The sequence below is a fragment of the Nannospalax galili genome, unplaced genomic scaffold (genome assembly GCF_000622305.1).
Source record: "Nannospalax galili isolate Female #2095 unplaced genomic scaffold, S.galili_v1.0 scaffold115, whole genome shotgun sequence".
Taxonomy (NCBI): domain Eukaryota; kingdom Metazoa; phylum Chordata; class Mammalia; order Rodentia; family Spalacidae; genus Nannospalax; species Nannospalax galili.
In genome coordinates, this window is record NW_008340588.1 from 4,168,419 (window position 1) to 4,173,968 (window position 5,550).

Genomic DNA, 5,550 nt, shown 5'->3' on the forward strand with positions numbered 1-5,550 from the left:
GTATTCTTCAATATTTCTAACTCTTTTCTGAATTCATTCAGAAGTTTATCCCTATCTTCCTTCAGTTCTTTAATTTCTTTGTTTGTGTGTTCTTTAAATTCACTGAATTCTTTTATCATGTTTATGATTGTTCTTTTGAGTTCCATGGCCTGCATTATCTCTAGGGGGTTTTCATTGTATTCCTCTAGAGGACTATTGGTATTTGGTGGGGATATGTTATTTTGGTTTTTCATGTTATTATTTTTTCTCTGTGATTTTGATATGTGAATTTCTTTTGTAGTTTCTGACTCTTGTGTGATACTGGGCCTTCAAGTTTAGTTCTGCTTCTTTTTTTGAACTTTATGTGTCTTTGTGGTTTACTTTTTGGGTATGAAGAGCTGGTTAGTATAAGCTTCTGGTTCTCTCTTTTGATTTTATATTGTCGTGGCCGGATTGATTTGTCTTCAGGAGTTCCGCGGTGGCCCAATTCAAATGTGGGTCAGAAATTGCCAGACTTTCTCCTTAATTCTGGAGTCTTGTAAGAATGATTTTGTCCTCAGGAACTTGGGTGTTGGACTTACCTGATATCCTGGTCATGGCTGTGCCACACAGGGATGCAAAGGCAAATGGGGTGGGAAGAAGCCCCAAGATTTCCCAGGGAGTGGATTGAACAGTTGGGTTGTACTGGATGCAAAGGATCAGGGAGCGGAAAGGTAAGCCTCGGCCCCGGAAAGAGGCTGTCAGCCCCAGAGAGAGGCTAGTAGGTGTTGCAGGATCAGGGAAGTAAAGGGAGGTGAGGGCGGGGCCAGGTCCACGAGCAATGCTCCTAGGGCCCAGGGAAGGCACTAAGTTGGTCTGGGTGAAAAAGATCTGGAAGCAGTATTGGTTCCCCAGGTGTCTGGTGACCCAAGACTAGGAATGGCACAGGGTCCAAACTAGGAGTAGAGAACAGCGGGGGAGATGGAAGGGTGAATGTGGCTTGGGGAGTCAAAGTGCAGAGCGCTGCGCTATAGACTTACCCCAAGAGGTCTGAGGATGGGAGTGCAGGCTAGGAGAGTTAGCCGGTGGTGCAGGTCCCGGGAAGCAGAGAGAAGTGAGGGTGTGGCCAGGTCCAGAAGCGGTGCTCCTGGGTCCCAAGAAAGGCACTAAGTTGTTCCCAAGAGGTCTGAGGATGGGACAACCTTTGAGTGTTTTACAGATGTGAAACCCATTTGAAAGATGTAAAGTACACCAGAAGAAACAAACGCCACATCTAGTTCTAGCTGTATGATTCTTAGGAGCTTTATGGTTGGGTAAGACACATATAATACCCACCAGAATGGTTAGGAAAAGCCTACAACACCTCACTCTATATGAACATAGAAACAGAGGCTCCCAAAACTGCACAACTGTTAAGAAAAAATCCCAGTACCAGGAATGGGTGGCCTCCCTGTGAGCTGTTGGCCAAAGAGTCCCTAGAGGTCACCAAAACAATAAAGGTGATTGCCAAAAATGCTTCTTGTACATATGAAATGTACAGTAAGACCCTACTGCTGAAGACAGCAGGTGATGTGAATGCAGGAGAGGGTTAAATCAAGCTTGAACTAATCTGGAAATTCCCTGCCACTGGATGGGTGGCTTTCATAGTGCCAGAAGGTGCTATGCAGTTCCTGAGGGAGAATTGTCTCTTATCATCCTGGTCAACAAGGGACCCCACCTCTAAACTTTGTTGGCAAGTCCTAATAAATATTCTTATTCCCCAATTGTAACTTAAGAGAAATATTCTGATGGTTTAGTTAGAATCTCACTCTCTGGGATGCCAGATAGTAAGCACATAGGAAAATTCAGTGCAATACCAGGGTAGTCCAAGGGACTCCCCAAATTACACAGGTCATTGCCAAAGCACTTGACTGCCTCTCAGAACTTGTATGTAAGACCCTATTGCTCAAGTGAGAACATACTTCAGACACTGGACTTGGATCAACAGAGCTCAAACTGACCTGGAAGACATATTCCTGAAAGCTAGGTCTTTTAGTTTTGGAGGACACTATGAAAGCTTCTGAGGAAGAACATGAATTGATAGTCCAATACCAAGTTCAATGCCTAATATCCACAACAATGACTGGCATAGCAAACTATGTTGGGGCAGTAGTGGCACTTTTATATTGATTATAATTAATGGCTACCTAACTGAACTTAAAGCCCATTCAATGGAAAGGGACCCATTTTAGTACTGTAAACAAAGCAGATACACATGTCTTTAGAGATCATAGATGGTAGACAAAAGCCTAAGCCTGTCATATCCCCAGAAAAATGTAATTTCTTAGTATGTGCTAAATATGGATTCTTATGCTTATAGGCAAGTATGCCAGTTAACACTCATCAAAAAGCATCTTTTGCAACAGTTGGAGACTATTACAGAGTTCCACAACTAGTCATATACAGAGATTACATGTCTGTGAAATGCCTAACTCTAAGGGACTCATCTACAATAGAGCTTCCTCACCTAAGATTCATGAAACATAGTGGAACAAAGGGTAGAGAGAATACAAATGCAACTCTCAACTCTCATCAACGAAGCTCCTTCTCTCAACAGAGGGCAATGAACACAAAATGTAACAAATGGCCAAAGCACAGAGAATAAGAATCTGCAGAGTCCTTGGACAGGACTTCTATATAATACTTCATGCACCAAGGCATAGGGACCATTGTGGAAGAGGGGTGGAAAGATTTTAAGCCAAGGGAGGATGTGCATGAACATATGGAAAAAGAGCCTTAAAGGCACCTGAGACCTTGCTCATATGAACTAACAGCAATGGTGACAGCATGCACAAGTCTCATGAAAACTCAAGAAGACAAAATCCCACTATAATAAACCTGCAGAAATGGGCACCAGTTCCCAATTTTAGCCAAAGAATTATTGTCGGCTGATTACTGATGGATGAAGAAGAGCTGATCTTCTTTATGGAGTGACTGTGTATAGGCTGACTAGACCCCAGTGGATGAACTTCCACTGAGGGATGTCTGGGGACACTAACTTTACTTGATAGGCCTTAACATAAATAACAGAATGGTACATGGAATCCTATGAGGGTCTATGAGAGTTTTCCAAAAGGGAAGTGGGTATAAAGATAACTTAGATGTTGTTTATGAAATGTACAATAATTCAGTGAAAAATATACAAAAATTCTCTACAATATAATTTCAGATTGCATGAAGAAATATATAAAAATTTTGTACACCAACAGAAATTTGTTTTTATTCTAAAGATACAGGAATGATTCAATATACATGTCAATAAATTTAATAAGTCATGAATGGACATAAAGACAAGAAACATATCATCATCTCAATAGATGCAGAAAAGACCTTCAACAAAATCCAACATTCATTCATCATAAAAATCATAGAGGAAATTGGGCTGGAGGGAACATACCTCAATATAATTAAGGCTATATAGAACATATCCACAGCAAACATCATTCTAAATGGAGAAAAGAAACATTACCATTAAAATCATAAACTAAATCAAGCTGTCAATCTTCCCCATTCTTTTTCAATATAGTACTTGAAACTCTGGCTAAAGCAATAAACAAGAGAAGGGGAATAAAGAGGCACTAATTGAAAAAGAAGAGGTTGAATTGTTCCTGTTTGGAGATAATATAATATTATACATAAGAAATCCCAAAAATCCCACAAAATTCAAGAAATTATCAACACTTCAAGAAAAGTGACAATATACAAAATCAATTTACTTTTAGATTTTCAAATTTAATTTACAAAACTCACTAAACTTTCAATATACCAATAACAAGCAATCAGACATAGAGATCATGGAAGAACTATCATTCACAATAGTCTCAAAATAAATAAAATGTCTTGTAATAAATCTAACCAAATACATTAAAGACCTCTACAATTAAAAATTTAAATCATTGAAGAAAAAGATGAAAAAAGACACAATGAGATGGAAAGACTTCCTGTGCTCATGGATCTGTAGAATTAATATTATGAAAACAGCCATCCAATCCAAAGAAATTTACAGATTCACTGCAATCCTAGTCAAAAGCCACATGACATTCTTTATAGAAATAGAAAAGCAATCCTAAAATTTATATAAAAAGACAAAGGACCATAAAGCCAAAGCAATTTTGAGTACGAAGAGCGATACCATACGAGATCTCAAAATATATCACAGAGCTGTAATCATAACAACAGTGTGATTCTGGCACAAAGAGACCTGATTAACAAATCCCTCAGATAATCCATTTCTCTTATTTTTTTATTATCTGGTGAATTAAAGAAAAATACTGTTTTTTAATCCTAGATATTTAACAGAAAGTGATGCACTCTCTCTCTTAACATTATTAGTAACAAAATTTCTTTTTCTTCATTCTCTGTATATGAATGTACTAGAGAGATTCAAGTCTGTTGATGAACAAAACCAAAACCATATTTTAGGCAAAAGCTATGGTAACTTTCTGACTATATCTTTGTTATATGCCTTTACTTTGATTACTCTCAGAGAGCCACTTGTGTCTCATTCAATATTGTGTTTGATAATCTGAGCACTTTTTTCTTCATGTAAATTTTAGAAACATTTTGCTAAGATCACCCCAAAATAAATTTCTGAAATAGTTTTAGATTGCTTTGAATCAATATATTCCAAATAAGTATAGATAAATAGCATAGGGAAACCTAGATAATCTTGTATATGGTGGGAACTTCAGATATACATCAAATCAGAATCTATGAAAGAAATAGGACATTAGTAATGATTTCTCTTGAATAATTTTGCATCTGGAGCTCTAGGTTTTACTTGTGAAACTGACATATTTATCCTCCAGTTTCAACCCATTTCCTAGAAGGAGGGGTTTTAGGATTATCTCTTCAGAGGGGGAAATGACACAACAGTAGTAAAGGCCCATTATGAGAAACCTAGTTCCTTCTGGTCAAGAAAATATTAGTACTGAATGGAGACCCAAAAGTCCACTTGATCTGATGGATTACATGGCCTAGGCACCACCACTCAGGGAAGAAGGATAACATCCAGGAAGTCAGATTCACTTTAAGCCATGCTAAGGAGATTTTTGCAATAATTATGCCTTCAATGAGATAATGTATTTTCCCTTCTAAGAATTTGCACAGCCTGGTATACTCTATGCACCACCATGGGATTTGGCTGGTTCTGCCAAGCTTTCTGAGTTCTAACTCAGTACATGTAACTATTTTTTTTTTCTTCTGTTTTAAACTTTTCTTTGGGATGTTGACCACAGCCTAAGTTTGCTTTCTTTCTCTGATCCTTTGGACTTTCTTAGTTTTTCTTTAAAGTTCTCCTCCTCAACATGTGGAGGTTGGTCCACCATGCAGCTGTCCTCCATGCCAGCTTGACCCAAATGGCTTGACTTTTCTTCCTTTTCTTCTCCATTTTCCTTTTTCAGGCAGCTTGTGAGTTTTAATATTTCTTGCCATGGATTTTCTTTTAACTGTAATAAAATTGCCCTCTAGTTTTTTTTTTTTTTTTTAGAAAAGATGAGTAGTTAGAAAGACTTTATTAACATTAAAATGGCATTTCCACAAAAGTGTCCAGAT